Raw genomic sequence first — 16,826 nt, forward strand, 5'->3', positions numbered from 1 at the left:
AACTGTGGGATGACTGACTTGTCCGCAGGATAATATGATAAACTGCACTGCCGTTGTAAAGTTTCCAAAAACGCCTATTTGCCCTAAATTCCTCGCGGCGAATAGCCCAGGAAAGGAACAACTTCTTTTGATGAACTACCGCAATGTTATCTTCATTCTTCCATAAGAATGAAGAGAGCAAAACCACGGTTTCCTGCGGGGATCATCGCGTGTCCTTTTGAGCAAATCCGTTAATATATCGCAAAAATTGTTTGTACACAAATGTCAAAAAAAGCGGCGGAGCGTGAGTCCCTGATGTTCTGGATTTGCTCAGATGGTGCAGATTATTGATGCGCGCATTAGTTCTCACTCTTGCTTTCCCGTTATGACGTCACTTTTAACTCTGCATAAAAACAGCGGGAGAATAGAAGAGAAAACTAATAGCACGCATCAATGACTAAAGGCTCTCCCAAATCAACGCATTTTTTTCCGCGATGGCGACGAAAAATCGCCGCGATTTCGTTGTTGTGTCATAAAACTCTATATGTAGCAGCGAAATCGCAGCGATTGTTTGTCGCTGTCGCCGTAAAAAATCGCGTTGGTTTGGGTGATCCAAACCCAAGTAACATTGGTAGCTGAATAACAGCTTGTTCAGCTGAAATGCTGTTTGTACAGCTTCTTTTCAGCTGATTAAGCTGTTATTCAGCTACCAATGTTACTTGGGAAGCCACACCTCAAATCTTCAAGAGCACAAATCTAAGAACCAGACGTCCATTCAAGCTGAAAACTCTATCGATTGGTTACTCGATGGCCAAAAATCAAATTAATTTTGGGCTCCTCTCAATATATTTGAGATTGTTTTAAATGTTTGTAACTGCTTTTCGACCCAATTCTTAGTTGTTACATTTAAATTAAACTCACTCATTGCCTTGTGTGAATGTCATGAAATGAAACCTTATAAAGTTATTAAGAAGATTTCAAACAAACAGAAAAGAGTCTTACCAAAACATGTAAGGATTCCGCTGAGCAACACTAAGGTTTCCATATGGTAGAGGATTTAAAAAGACATTTTTTATGCCCATTTTCAAACTTCCAGCTTTTGACAAGAAAAAAAAACTTAAGCGTGTATTCCGCGAAACAAATTCAAAAATTTCGTTTCGTTTCGAAAAATTCCGTGAGATATTTGATTTCGTATCGAGTTACACGAAACATTTTTAAATTTCGTTTCGTTTCGTCATTATCAGCGCAAAATATTCCGCGTATCGTTTCGTTTCGTATCGACATGAAAAAAATCCATATCGCATACTCTTACTACAAACGCAATGTGAAAACCTGTGCTAGTAGCTATTACACTAGCAGAGAAGTGAATAATTGCTTACATTTTGGATGTACTTCTTTCAGTACTGACTGTTTCTTGAACTATTACTTAAAACTTACTTAAGAATAAACTGTTCTTTGGAATTCAGCTTTGAAATTCGTTACAATTGCATGCTAATTGTTGTTCACTATTGATATCAGTTTTGGCCAATCGGCATTCGGCCAAATAACCCTTTCGGCCAAATAGCGTTCGGTTAAACGATATTCGGCCAAATGGCATTCAACCAACTGGTATTCATGCAAATCACCCGGAACCGTACCGGATATCGTTCAATCGATTTCCTATCTGCACCGAATTTGTAATATGTTTAGCTTGCAAACATATTAAGACTTTAAAATCCACTGTTGTGTTACAGTGAATCCTCTTTCATGATTTTTGCATAAAAGCACATGAATTAAGAGTATATACTGCCCTGTGTGCAGGCTTGATCATACTCCTCAACATTATCAGAGTTCGGCGACATACTGTAGAGCAGCTTTGCCTCTTTGCGAGGGAGCGAAAAATGCTAAGCAGAGAGGCAACGAAAAATGAGCGAGGAAGATGCAGCACAAAACACAACAGAGTTAAATTCCTTAAAAAAAGAATACTTTCACAACTCCCCGAGGACTGTCTTGTTCGGACGGCAAACTCAAGAGTTCTTTTGGAGGGTGCGTAAAGGTGAGCATCACAGTAAGGGAGAAAGAGTACCTGAAAAAATCCTCGCATTTTTTGCCCTCTCATTCGAATTGCTTGAGGATCTGTGTTGAAAATTTTAAGTTCACTTTTTCCTCCTCAGAAAAACGGCAAAATCGCCTCATCTTTGCATCGCAGAGGAGTTTCTATCAAGCCTGTGTGTAGCCCATGTGTCTGTCGATGTCCAATGAGACTGTAAAATGGCACAACATCCATTAATGAGGTACCACTGAAAGGTATATAACTATAATAACCTGATCAAACATGTATGTCTAATATGAATTTCGTGAATGATATAACCAGGAAGTGGATGTTTTAACCAAAATTAAAATAGCCCAAAACGCTTTAATCATGTAATTTTTTTTCAGCAAAATTATAAAATTACTACAGAAAATGTTGAGTTTCTTAAGAAATTTGATAAAATTCGAGTGCTATCGGCGGTTCTTGTGATCTTAAAAATAAATAGTGCTAGAAACAATATTAGAGTTACAAGAAATTCCTCAGCATATCTGTACTACATAACATAATGTTATTATGTTTGTAATGGTATTCTAAACATTTCCGAAGATTGGTCCCAGCAAGTTTCATCTTGCCATCAAGTAGACTGTTGTATAATAGTATGTAATCCCCCATACAAAATAACACATTAGACTATTCCCGTTTTCCCGATTATTTCTGAGACTTCTTCGAACTTTTTCCTCATACAAACACGTTGTTTCCTTTGTTAGGTGCAACAGTAAAACACTTACATATATCCGTTGATTCGTTCTCAAACCATTTCGTAACATATAAACACCATTCAATTTTTATTTATATAGAAGATATAATTTACAAAAAATCAACAAATCTCAATCAACTTTCAAATCGAATTTAGTACATGACACTGAAGACGACCTTACAGTTGAGGTCGAAATACGCAAATCTCTCAAATGATACAACATCTAGTGGAATTAAATGGTACAATACTTAATTCGGTTTTTCATTTATTTATGGTGAAGATGAATCGAAGCCAAACTTCAAATTTTCAAGAGCACGAATCTGGAGAACCAATCATCCGTTTAAGCTGAAAACTTAATCGATTGGTCACTAGCTGGTGGTGACCAATCGATTGAGTTTTCAGCTCAATCGGGTATTCGGTTCTCCAGATTTGTGCTCTTGAAATTTTAAGGTTTGGCTTCGATTCATCTTCACCTTATAGGTATTCCACTTAACAGCTCGAAGATTTATTATCTTTACTAGTGGATTTCCACAAACAAATATTCATTACAAACACGTCGCAGCACTTGAACAACGTGACAGTGAAAGTATTACCTTAATTCGTTGAACCGTTCTCAAGCCATTTCGAGACATACGAACACCATTCCATTTTCATTTATGTACATAGAAGATAGAAGACACATACAATATTTTTGATGAATCGAAAATGTGATCAGTGTTTCCTGTTATGAGAAAAATGTTGGCATCGCGACCAGTGGATTATTGCAGCATTGTTACATAATTTGTAACTCAGATAGAAACTGGACAGATTTCTGAGAAAATCCCAGGAGAAATATCTCCAGGAAAAACTTGCGATGTGCTTGGAAGAACGCACGGCACATTTTTTAAAGGAATCTATAATTTCAGGAGGAATTTATGGAGGAATGTTTGGAATCCAGATAGACGTTCTGAAGGTATCATGGAAGTATTTCTGAAGGAATTCGTGGAGAATTTTCTGGAGGATTCAAAGAGAAATTCTTGAAAAAGATCATGAAAGATATCCAGCAGCAGTATCTGGAAGGGGAAAATAACTAGAAAATGTAAACAAAATGTTTTTTGTGGCAACCCTTGGATACATTTCTGAAGGAATTCTTGGAGAAATTCCTGGAAAATATCTTATGGAATCCCTGGTGGAATTATTCAAGGAATACCTGATAAAACTGCTGCAGGAATATCTGGTGAAACTTCTGGAGGAGTCTCTGGTACAATTCATAGTGAAATCCTTATGGGAATTGTTGTACGAATCCTTGAGTGATTTCCTAAAAGAATACCTTGTGGGATTTCTGGAGAAATCTCTTTCACTTTTCCTGGAACAATTGCTGAAGGAATTAGTGGCACAGTTTCCCGTGGAATTCTGGCAAAATTGCTGGAAGGGTTTTTGGCAAAATTCCTGGGAAAATTACTGGCAAAATTCCTGAAGAGATTACTGGCAGAAATAATGGAGGTGAAACTTCTGAAAGAACCCCAGGTGTAATTCTCGGAAGAATCCTTGATGCTGGGGAAATTTCTGTTGGAGTTCCTGAGGTTATTGGTGAAATTATTATAGTTATCACTGGTGGGTTCGGCAAAAGACCACGGTTCATAAAATTTTCAGCAGAGTTCTGTGGAACTCCGATGTGGAATTCCAAAAAGAATATATGGTAAAATTCTTGGAGATTTTTTAAGAAGGAAGTCCTAAAAGAATTCCTCAAAAAACTCCATTGAGAAACTCCAAGGAGACGTTCTTTAAAGGAATCATTGAAGGATTTTTGTGGATAGATTGTGGAGTGTTAACCACCAATCCCTGGCGAAATCATTGAAGAAATCATTGAAATAAATACTGGAATCCATGTAGAAGCTCTTGAAAATTTCTCTTATTCTTTTTCAAAGTGATCTTAAAGGAATTCCCTGAGAAATACCTTAAGTAGCTTAAGGACTGTTCATTTTATAAAGTGGACACTTTGTTTTTGCTATATCTTTTTTATTTATTGATAAAATCGGTTTTCTGTGCATCGTTCAACTATTATTCTACAATACTATTAAAATATAATATCTTAGAAAATGCTTTTGGTTGAAGAGCCAAATATTTTTTCCAAAAACTCCTAAGAAAAGCTGTTCGTCAAAGTTTAACATTATTTTTCGCAAAACAAAAATCCTAATTTTTATGAACATATTGTATGTTTGTATCCTTTACTATTCTACAAAAGGTATAGCTTTAAAAAAATCAACTATATTCCACCATTCTCTGACATTAGGTAACTTTAGTGTTGCACCCATTTATGGCCAAATTTGCTGATACACCATCCTTTCACTCCCAGCAAAAGAGAAAAGTAAAAAGCGTGTTCAAAACTGGTCTGGTTTACTAAATAAACTATATTACGAGAGCGAAATCGTGCGTTTAAACCACAGTCCTAAGCACAAATTTTACTGTTTATGGTAGTTTTACTAAAAAGTGTCATACTTTTAAAATCGTGTACGCATATTTATCGATCTGCAGCAAATTGTAAATGGTTTTCTCCGAAAATTTCAATTGGTAATCTCAGAATAACATATTACAAAAATAATAGGTGCAAAATGAAGTCGATTTTATTACAGCAGTGTTGCCAATTTTGATGATTGTCAATGTACTTTGAAAGGTCTTCTAAGAATTAAGCAATTGTGTATCTATTGTGCTTGAAATGTCACCTGGGGACTTAATAAGTAACTCTATGAAGGCGTAAGTCATTTTTCATATTAATACTATATTAGGACTTCCGTCAGGACGTACTTTTAACAATCATTGCTTTTGATAACCTCCAAAAACCGACCGTTCTAATCGTTGTTCCATATTCGTGTGAAATTTAATTAATTTTGGAGAATTTTTATTATCACAACATTGTACAATACTAGTCAAACGATGTGCAGAAAACCGATTCAAATTTCATTGATAAATTAAAAAGATACAGCATGCACAAGGTGTCCACTTTATAAAATGAACAGTCCTTATGAAGAAATTGCTGAGGGATTTCTTAGAAAAAAATCAGATAATTTTAGGAGGAATACCTGAAAGAGTCTCTGGAGGCGACATTTTTGAAGAAATCATTGAAATAAATACTGGAATCCATGTAGAAGCTCTTGAAAATTTCTCTTATTCTTTTTCGAAAAGATCTTAAAGGAATTCCCTGAGAAATACCTTAAGTAGCTTATGAAGAAATTGCTGAGGGATTTTTTTAGAAAAAAATCAGATAATTTTCGGAGGAATACCTGAAAGAGTCTCTGGAGGAATCATTGAATAAATTTCTGGAAAGTTTCTGGGCGAAATCTACGGAGGAATTACCCAAATTCCTGCAGGAGTTTTCGAAAAAAAAATTGTTTAAAAATTTTCCCTGAGTAATTCTTTGAAAAAATCCGGAATAAGTTAAAGGGATTCTGCGGAGGGATCGCTGAAAAAAAAATCTGAAGCCCTGGGGAGTTCCTTTGGGATTTCTATGAAAAATCCCTGGAGAATTCCTGGAATAGTCTCAGTTTTACCCTTTTCGAAAATATCTCATCAATCAATTTCATGGTGAAATGTTTGAAGAAATTCTCTGACGAATTACTTGTATTCTCTGGACGAGTTTAAAAAAAAATCATGGATTCTACCCCATTACTTCTAAAGTTATTTACCCGAATGTCTTTTCTCTGAATTCCATATCCTTGAACGATCCATAACCCCGAATATTGGCTGGTTAATCATCAAAATATCAAAAAATATAACAAATTTTCCTATACATTGTACAAAAATTCAATCAAATATGTTATAATTTAAACAAAAAACGTAACTCATTGTGTTATTTTTTATAGCTGATTTATAAAGAAAATATATTTTCTCAGCATGGAGTAAAACTAACCATTTATAAGTAATTGCTTTATTATTATAGATAACAAATTCTGTTATAATTTTGTTATAAATTAAAACATTGAATTGAATTCATAACAAAAATAAAACATTTTTTTATTTGTAACAAATTTTGATATCATTGTGATACAATTTTGTTGTAAACTAATTTTAACTTCACTTTATGAACAAGTTATGATAAATTAATTTAATGTTTGCATTCCTTATACGGTTTGAACTTGTGCATCAAACTAAATAATTGTATAAAAACGGCACACAATTTGACTCAAAAGTCATTTTGTGATGGTTTGAAGCAAGCAGTTTTAATTTCAAAATTAGGTTATGCAAATATTTTGAGTCCAAAAATTCAAATGAAAACCTTCCTTTTCTAGAACAAACAAGCTTTATTATTTAAGAATAATTAAAAATATAAAGTACTGGACCGAATAGAGTACGCATAATTAAAATGAATTCCAATCAACTAACAAATCATAATGCTTGAGTGCACTTTCAAGAGCCCTAGCAAGCGAGTTAGGTTTGTGCGTCGGTGGATTGATTTATTTTTCTCGGTGTTCGTATTTGCTGTCTAGTGTTTTGCGAATGCGATCCATGCCATCAGGATCGTTTACGAAAACCCGTGTGTAGACATGTTTTTTTTTGAACGATTTAACAGTGAATTGCAGAGAAGTTTCAAATGCCGAGTTCGGTGAGTTTGTTTCAATATGAACTAATGCCCAAATATTATTTATATGTGCCAGAACGTCTACCAAACGTATCCTATGGTTTTCCCATCTCATCAACATTCCACAATATCCAGTAACACCTACGAAAGTTCGTAGAGTTCTCTGCATCTCTCTTAAGTAGGTGTTAAATTAATCATTCCTTCCCAATCCTCAGCAATCGCAAGGACGTGGCCAGGACAGATCTCGACTATTAGAGAATGCGTCAAACTTGTCTAAAAATCAAGGGTTAGTCCCAAATCTTTGACTTTGGTAACGGACGAGAAGGAGGCAACCCTCATACAACGGTCTATGACTGTACCACCTATGAATTTGTGCGAATGGCTACTAATGCTACTGCTAACTGATAAATCACAATGCTTAATAAACCAATGCTAAATCTGTTAAGAAAATATTTTCAAAATCATCAGTTTTACTGAAAAGCGTCATTCTACAAACTTGAGTTTCTTATCAAAAAGCAAAATTTTGCCAAAGGGCTCCGGCTTTTTATACTCATGTAGCTGCACTAGAGCAGCGAGCTCGATTACTTTTAAGGCCTTTGGGGGACCACTTAGCGTCCACGTAGAGACTTCAAAATTGTTCCTGATTTTTTTTCTTACCAAAACGAGCACTTTACAATGACGAACTTGTAACATTTGATATTTTTGAAAAATAAGGGACGGTCTATTGGACAGCCCCTAAGCTGCGTTGAAAATTTTAACCTTCGGGCTGTCGCGCTGTTGTACTTTGTACAACAGATGTGATTTATATGCTATCATTCTGCAACAAACATATCTATCGACATCAAATCAAAATGTATTTCACAAGAGTCTCCTTAAAAACAATTCTCGATTTTTTTTATTTACAGTATGACCCTTTTTAATACGGTAGCATCAACAAATGTACATGGAAGACGCATAATAATGAACGCACTATATACAGTTCGAGTAAACCACAGTTTGAAATCGGTATAATTCAAAATCAAGATAGTATAGAAACTTGGGGTCTTTAGTAAAGTTGTTCTGACGGTGAAGCGCTATCTGATGGTACCTCATTAAATTCGGAATTTGACCGCTAGGTGCCACTAGTGGGCATGGAGGTTTTACTTTGTTTTGCAGATATTTCAGGATCCTGACCAATTAGAAAGTTAGTGTCTTCGGCAAAGTAGTCCAGTAGCTCAAGGGCTATCATTATTTGAGTCAAGAAATATAATAGTTTATCATCAGGCGGCGCTAGTGAGCATGAAATTTTTGTTTTCAGGATACTGCAGGATTGCGGCCTTCCTCTGCCAAGTGGTTACAGTCCGCGGCTATAGAGGAAAGCCATGCTGAATGTGCCTGGGTTCGATTCCCGGTCGGTCCAGGATCTTTTCGTAATTGAAATTTCCTTGACTCTCCTGGACATAGGGTATCATCGTACCTGCCACACGATATACGAATGCAAAAATGGCAACTTTGGCAAAGAAAACTCTCAGTTAATAACAGTGGAAGTGCTCAAAAGAACACTAATCTGAGAAGTAGGCGCTGTCCCAGTGAGGACGCTAATGCCAAGAAGAAGAAGAAGAAGAAGAAGAAGAAGAAGAAGAAGAAGAAGAAGAAGAAGAAGAAGAAGAAGAAGAAGAAGAAGAAGAAGAAGAAGAAGAGGAAGAAGAGGAAGAAGAAGAAGATATTGCAGGATCTTGACTTTTTAGACAGGCACCTTCGGCAAAGTTGTTCAGAAGCTCAGGGACTATCATTATCATGATCATTATTTTACAAAATCTCGAACTTTAAGGATTAAACAGAGAAAGAATTTGACCTACTGAACAACTCTACCGAACACGACATCTTTCTATCTAAGTGATCAGGCTTCGGCGATATTTTTATTTACTTATTTGTTTATTCATCTTCGACTATGTCGCACAGACTATTTCCTAATATACTAAATTCACAAATCAAAACATACATTCGCTTAGTGCTGTACAGACTTTTACAAAGAAATAGAAACAGATATCAATCAATTATCACACATAATGGCACAAACAATGTAATAGCAAAACTGGATTATCGAACTATTCTATGATCTACTTGACTTTCAGGTCTCCAAACTGTTATAGTGCTGCTTCTAAATTCACGGCATCGAACTCCATCTGGCCATATTGCTCGCCTCATAGCATAACTTCGGAATCTAGAGTCGACCAAGGTATTTAAAAGGGAGGTAGATCAATGTGTCAAATAGGGCATTCCGCCATATTGGAAAACAATCAGACAGCTGGCTGGTTTGTTATGCTTCACCAGGCCAGCAAGCCTTGAGATCCTAGCAACATGTTTCCCCTTAAACCACTTCGCTTTGTTTCCTGTCATTCAACCGCAGTTTGAGAATTCTGTTTTTGAATTATTCAGTGCTGATCATACATTTTCATTACAAGAAGCTGACTCGATGGTGATGCAATTAAAGACCTTAATATGTAATGTAATTATTTCTCTCAGTAACATGATGTGAAAACAGTTGTGGCACAATAGTACACCTATGTCCATTGCAGTAACTATAATCGCCGGTTGTACTGCCCATACTCTAAAAACAGTCCCATATTCTATGAGATTTCCTATATCAATGGAACTGTTGTGCGAGTATGGGCAGTGTATGTACGGTTACATACTATAAAAATATTTAAACCTCATGATACATTTTTGCACATTACACTCTGAAAAAAATCTAAACTAAATAGTTTAGAAGTCATACTAAATCACTACTCTCCTGGTTGACCCCAGACCTGGATTTAGCGCCAACAAAACGCGCTTAGTATAACTTCGATGAAATCGGCCTGAAGATTAGGTTGCTTTCATCACTGTCTAGATTAAGTTAGCCCGTGCTCTAAAATGGTGTTTCATTTTCATTTCGTTTTAAAACAACTTAAACGATTCTAAATTCATACAAAAACTACTTTATTTATTAATAATTTCGCTTTAATTCTTGTAACACTAGGTAAAACATCAATCATGATAATTTAACTGCTACTGAATCCATTGTTGCAACTCTAAATTTGCAGAAACTTCGTTGAATCCGGGAAATCTTCCACGTCCTACATCCGATGGCCTGCACCAGTAGACAGTGATCCCCTGGTGAATATTGCTGATGCCGATCTTACCCAGGATTCACAAGGTCGCACGACTTCCGGGTAACCCGTTAAAAAAATGTTCTCCGCATAAAGGTCCTCCTGCGCTGGTCACCACGTACCGTGCCAATAGGGTTGATGTTATTCTTTTCTCACAACGCTGGAATTCCCGGAATGCAACCCAGTAGGAATTTGGCGTGCACACCACTCCCATTTGCTTGACCAGATGTTGATGTAGACTGAGCACAATTAGTTGTTTTCCTGCTGGCCGGAAGTCCTGCATCTCGGTGCCTGCACCGTGTTGATACCCACGATCATATGACCCATATTGGCCGCGGATACAATGCGAGCGAACGGAGGCAGCTTCCGTGGTTCCTGTAGTTGGGTCACTGTTGGGTTTTTCACTTGCGTTCATCGGAAATTATCATTCGTTCCCAAGCGTAGCATTTTGTGCTGGATTTCATGATGATTTTGAACTTATCTCGCTTGCCATTTCCGGATGCAGCGCCGTTGACGATTCCGAATCGAAGTCAGCCAGCTTGTCCCGTTCATCCTGTAGAAAAATTGGATGGTCCAGGGTTGGTAGCGATTGAGCGTGTTAAAAATAGGAACTTTAGAGAACTCATTACTACTCGGAATCTGTCTTTGGTAGAGCACACATTTTCAATTTGTTTTTGAAAACATAATAAAATAATCATTGTGCCATGGAAACGAGATCAATCAGCGGAGGGGAAAGGAAGTAGCCAGCCAGCCAACTCGCCAGCTGTTATTTTCTACCCCCTCGCTGCTTATCATTCCCCGCATCCACTGATTGCTTAGATCATTGTACCTTTCTATAAATACCTTGGAGTCGACGGTAATTTTGTAAGACACGTAGTCCAGTTCAGAAATATTGGTTCCGGCGGAAACTAAACGCTTGACACCAAGAACTTCTCTCGCTCCTAAAGATTTACACACCATTTCCATGACTGCATTCTCGGGTACATCGACTGCGATATTAGAAACGTACTGCTCCAGATTGGTATCTTCTTTGGAATCTTCAAACACGGCTTGATCAGATGCGGTTAATTTTGTCGACGACAATGGTAATGAATTTTTAGTTGGATCAGCATCAATTGAAATTCTGCTCGGTTCAGGAAAGCGTGATGATATTTCGGATACAATCTGGCTTATTCGCTCTATTTCAACTTTCATTGCGGTATCATCTGATTTTGTGGCAAAATCATCAGATTTTGCCTCTACTTTTGTTTTGCGGAAACGACCATTTTTAATATAATGCCTGCAAGTATCACACATCCAAAATATATTTTGATGTAAGCATGCGCAGCCCTCGTCGTAGGTTAATCCAACACGTGGAAATGAGGAAGATTATCACAAATCTCACAGCATACCACTATATCTTCGGCACAAAATTCAACTTTACATGCGGTACATTGATTTGCCATTTTTCGGTTCGACAAACCCTATCTCTCCAGCGATGCTTACTGCTTTCAAGTATAGATGGCTGAACCTTCGCTCAGATGATTTGATGACGTTGCGTTTGGGGACAGTATGGAAAGCTTCGGCGGTCAGTGATGGCGGCTTAGTGTTGTTAGTTCAAAATTGATATATACATATCAAAACGCATTCGAGTCGAAAACGAAACCAAGAAATATTCACTCGCTCGTTGGTATGTCAATCTACTTTTAGCCAAATTGGATACACATCACAAGACGGATTAAACAAATTCATAAAAAAGCTCAAGTAATGCCGAAAACAGCTTAAATCTACTGCATAAACGAGAGTACAAAACAGACACGACTAGCAAAGTGCAAGACAACGACAATCTTTGCGAAACAAATGTTTTGTGCTCACAAGCGCTGCTTAGTGGCAAAATTTTGAACCAACTAGCTCAAATAATGATAGTTCTTGAGTTACCGAACAGCTTTGCCGAAGACGCCATTTCTCAAAGTGGTCAGGATCCTGAGATCTGCGAAACAACAGTTTCATACTCACTAGCGCCGCCTAGCCGCAAAATCCCGAATTTCTTGGCTAAAATGGTCGGCGTTCAGTCAGAGTGGACAAGAGATATTTTGAGAAAAATGGGCTTAAAGTCTGACGCTTTGTAATTTTTTAACTCGTTAAAATATTGGTTCAATATTTCTACACATCTTTGTTTTACTTTCAAACAATATAATGTGAAGTGATAATGAGCATGAGCATGAGCATAGATGACCGTACAATTCGTAGTTGCTACTCCGTGATTGACCAGAACAATCGAAGTTGCACAGGGAATTTATGAATGAGGCTTGGGATTAGCTTACCATTGTTCAATGTGCACAAATCGAGAGCTCAAATTTCAAAGTCAATAACGGCGCCGGCCACGTCCTTACGATCATCGGGGAAGGGAAGGACCCAAGTAACCAGTAAGCACGATAATGCAGCACGATAACAGCATTATATGCGCATATAGGGTAATCATTTGATGCATGTCAGTTTTATATACGCATATAATGCTATTATAATGCCACAAAAGGCGAAATAGCGTGCCATTATAGAGCCAAGATATAACCATGCTTCTCTGCACCACTTATGCTGATATAAGACCACGTGAGAAACGTCAGTTGTTTTCGCCAGGTTTTTAGGGCGAATATTTTGTGCTTTTGCGTACGCAGCCAGAGAGCTTTCGCGTATGCGGCCAAGCAACTGGTACACGAGGTAAATAAATAAATGAATGAAAACGGAAACCTCTAATAGTATGCAAAAAATGTAATAAAATGATACAGATAGTACTTCTCCGTATTAGACATATTCGTTTTGGTAGTTTTCATCCTTCTGAGGACTTGCAATTGCCACATTTGATCCTCGTTTTATGATGATGAAATTCCTCATTTTGCGTCTCGAACCTGCGACACCCGTATTGTTGAGTTGTTGTCCTGCTCCTTTGCTCATACGGCCACATAAGATGAATAGTATTGGAAAGAAAAGTGACCAATTTAAACCATCACTTTTCCCCGTCATAAAATCTGCAATTGTAGTAGTAAGAAGATTTATGTTTGACTCCCTCTTACCACTATATGCAAACACAAAGCACGTGGTATATCTGTCAAAACACTGGATGGCATTTAAACATGCCCTGTATTCGGATATAAAGCTAATATAGTGCTTATTTAATGCCTGTATGCATCAGGCTTAGAAGCATTAATGAAGCTGTAATAGGGTTTCTATGCAGCGGAAGTGCTGTTATAAGGTGTGTAAGCATTTGTGGTGCTATTATAATACATGTACGCATCTATGATACTGATTAAGGGCTTATTATTAGTGCTTATGGTTACTTGGGAATTGTTAATTAGACAACCGTTGTTACTAGAGACCGATTATACCTCTACATCTCCTCAGTTGTCATGGAAAGGATATTGGGTTAGTGGAATAAGGTAAAGATCTGGGAGTCACCAATGGTTGGTGGTGCGATCCATGATATAATCACGCCTAATCGGATTCGCGATATAATTCGATAAACGCATAGTACCCCGAACAAGTGTTCATCACTCGCCCTCGCAAGAGCAAGCGACTCGATCAATAGATCAAACACAAGTAACGATCCGCGGCGCTTTTTCATTTCACTACGCTCGTCATATTTGATCCTGCCCTCATCACCCGCTCCCGCAGGAGCAAGCGTCAAGGTCAAAAGATCAAACAGAACTAACCGATCGGGGCGCTTTTTCACTTCACTCGACCGAAGCGCGACATGTTTGATTCTGCCCTCGTCACCCGAGCAAAGTCCAACATCAAAATGAAAGCAAGTTGAAAACATATATTGTTTTCAGCAACAAGTTGATATCATAAATTTGATATCAATTTATCAATGAAATATTCGATATCATATTTTGTTTTCGTTTTGCTATCATTTAAAATTTTTGTTTATATTTTTTTGTATTTAATTATAAATTTATTCGTGCTACATGTTTAAATACTATGAGAATATAAAAATAAAGCATTTATCTAGTCGCAGCCACATTTCAATATCAATCAAAAATATGTATATCTCAATGAGTTCTCAATTTGCTCTCAATGATAGCAGAAACTGTTTTCAATTTGCTTTCACTAACAGCAAAAAGAGTTTTCAATTTGATATCATGGGAACATTTTTCTGCTCTCAGTTTTGATATTTTAACCCTTAAAACAACCAAAATGACAACAAACTGAGTTATCAAAATCCGCGACATCACAACATCAAAATAAGTTTTCAATATGATCTCAAGCTTTGCTCGGGCACCTGCTCCCACAGGAGCAAGTGTCAAGGTCGAATGATCAAACAGAACTACAATATAATGTGAAGTGATAATCATGAAAAATTATCATCAAAACCTTTGATAGAACGATTTTTTGATGGACTATGTGAACTACAGACCACCGTTCAGTGAGTTGGTCCACTCTGACTGAATAATTTCTAGGAAAATAACAATCATATAATGCTTGCATGGTCAAACTGGGTGCATATAGTTAAGATTTACATATTATCAAGACCCTTCGACACCAGAATCGTAAATTCTTCAAGAATCCATATCGTCAATCCCGAAATCAGTGGCATTACGATAGCTTGAAAATTAAGATTTTGTAGGATCATGGCAATGAAAACCAGATATATTCGAATATGCGTTCAGTCAGAGTGGACCAAGTGAAAATCTTGAGTATAGACCAAAATATACTGCTACAATAAGCGGGTACTAGGACATTCCATACATACACCATAGAACTACCATAAACTGCTATCAGACTCTAAAAATGATTCAAAAAAGCAATAATCAATCAGTTTATTGCTTTTCAACACTTGGTCCGCTTTGTCTACACAGAAATTGTTGTAATTTTTGGCCACCCATCCAAATATGGTAAATGGTCACAAATCAAAATCAAATGCATCGAATTAAGTAATATTTATGAGTTTTTATTGATGAATGAGAAGAAGCATCATTCGATGTCGAGAAGCCTGACAAATCTCTTGGAATGTTTTTCGTTTCCTTGCAATCCTCAGTGCACTGATCGTTTTCGCTGTTATGGTAATAAGCACTTGGTCCACTCTGACTGCATACTTTTATCAATTTTTATTCATCATCCAAAGTAAATTTTTGACATATCTCTCGCAGTTTACAGCATTGATCAAATCTGATAAAAGTGAAATGAAGGTAAAGTAATTTCGCATCTAATGACAGAATAATCCAATTTTCCCAATTTTGTACTTGGTCCCCTCTGACTTAACGCCGACCAAATAATGATAGCCCTTGAGCTACTGAACAACTATGCCGAAGACGTAATCTTTCTAAGTGGTCGAACTCCTGGGATATTCGCAAAACCAAGCAGCAAAATTGGTGGGGCAAAAGTTCGTTTAAGACAATTAAAATTTTGAAACTGTTATAACTAAATATGACTAAATATTATGACATAAGTTTGTTCCGCTAAATAGTAACCAATATATTGAAAGTTCACTATGTGGTGTTTATTTTTTTCTAACTACTATAATTTTCTGAAAAAAAAAAAATTCTACTAAGGTCGAACTTTTCCCCATCTTACTCTTTTAGTCTCTTGCAATCAATTATTTCCGAACTTCAATTAGAGCGAACTATTTACAACCTTTTCAAAGCTAACGCCTGAGTTGATTTTATCATTGAGTGGAAAATTAATTCTCAATGATTTTTATTGAAGAGATTTAACATTTCAAGCCATTTCAAGCCAATGTTATGCTTTATATTCATTACACTGCGGAACACGGTTTTGTCTCAATCACCAAAATACCACTATTTACTAAATTAAAGGTTGCTGAGTCCATTGCCGTTTTCAGAAATATCATGGCACGTCTAGTTTTTGAGAAATTGACTGTAGAAAATGCAAAATTTGACTATTTCAGCCAACTTGTATGCAAGTTTGCCAACTTGTACGGCAATTTATTTGCTCAATTTGTCACAGAATTCAACTTCAGAACAATAATTATCAACAAAGTTCATAATGCTTTCGATGGTAAAATGTTATGTTTTGGTGGTTCAGGAAAGTATTGTATTATGACATATAAGAGAAACGAAGAATTTTATATGAAGACTGCAAGCATGTTGAAAAAAATCGATTTAAACTGATTTATATCGTGAAATTTCAACTGATTTGTATCTAAATTGATAGTTCAAGTCCTGTTTAGCATGTTAGGTAGATTATATCACAAAAAAGTTTGATAAATCATACCTTAAATTTCATGTAAACATCAATTAAACCAGTGTTTCATACAACTTTGGCGACCTGTAGCTAAAAATTGTGACGTGCTGCAACATTTCTGAGAACGGCATCATATTCAGCGACCCAAAATCTACTAGAGACACATAGTTTGATTCTTGAGACACGCAAAAGTGTCATTTTTGTTACGCTGTGTTA

The 16,826-nt window shown here is 36.7% G+C and overlaps 1 protein-coding gene across 7 annotated transcripts in view; it reads right to left on the reverse strand.

Annotated features, from left to right (window-relative positions):
• Positions 1-16,826, reverse strand: part of LOC5572530 (protein I'm not dead yet) — a 49,156-nt gene that overhangs the window by 12,595 nt on the left and 19,735 nt on the right. The gene's annotated exons all lie outside the window — the stretch shown is intronic.

Source organism: Aedes aegypti, chromosome 2 (genome assembly GCF_002204515.2).
Source record: "Aedes aegypti strain LVP_AGWG chromosome 2, AaegL5.0 Primary Assembly, whole genome shotgun sequence".
Taxonomy (NCBI): Eukaryota; Metazoa; Arthropoda; class Insecta; order Diptera; family Culicidae; genus Aedes; species Aedes aegypti.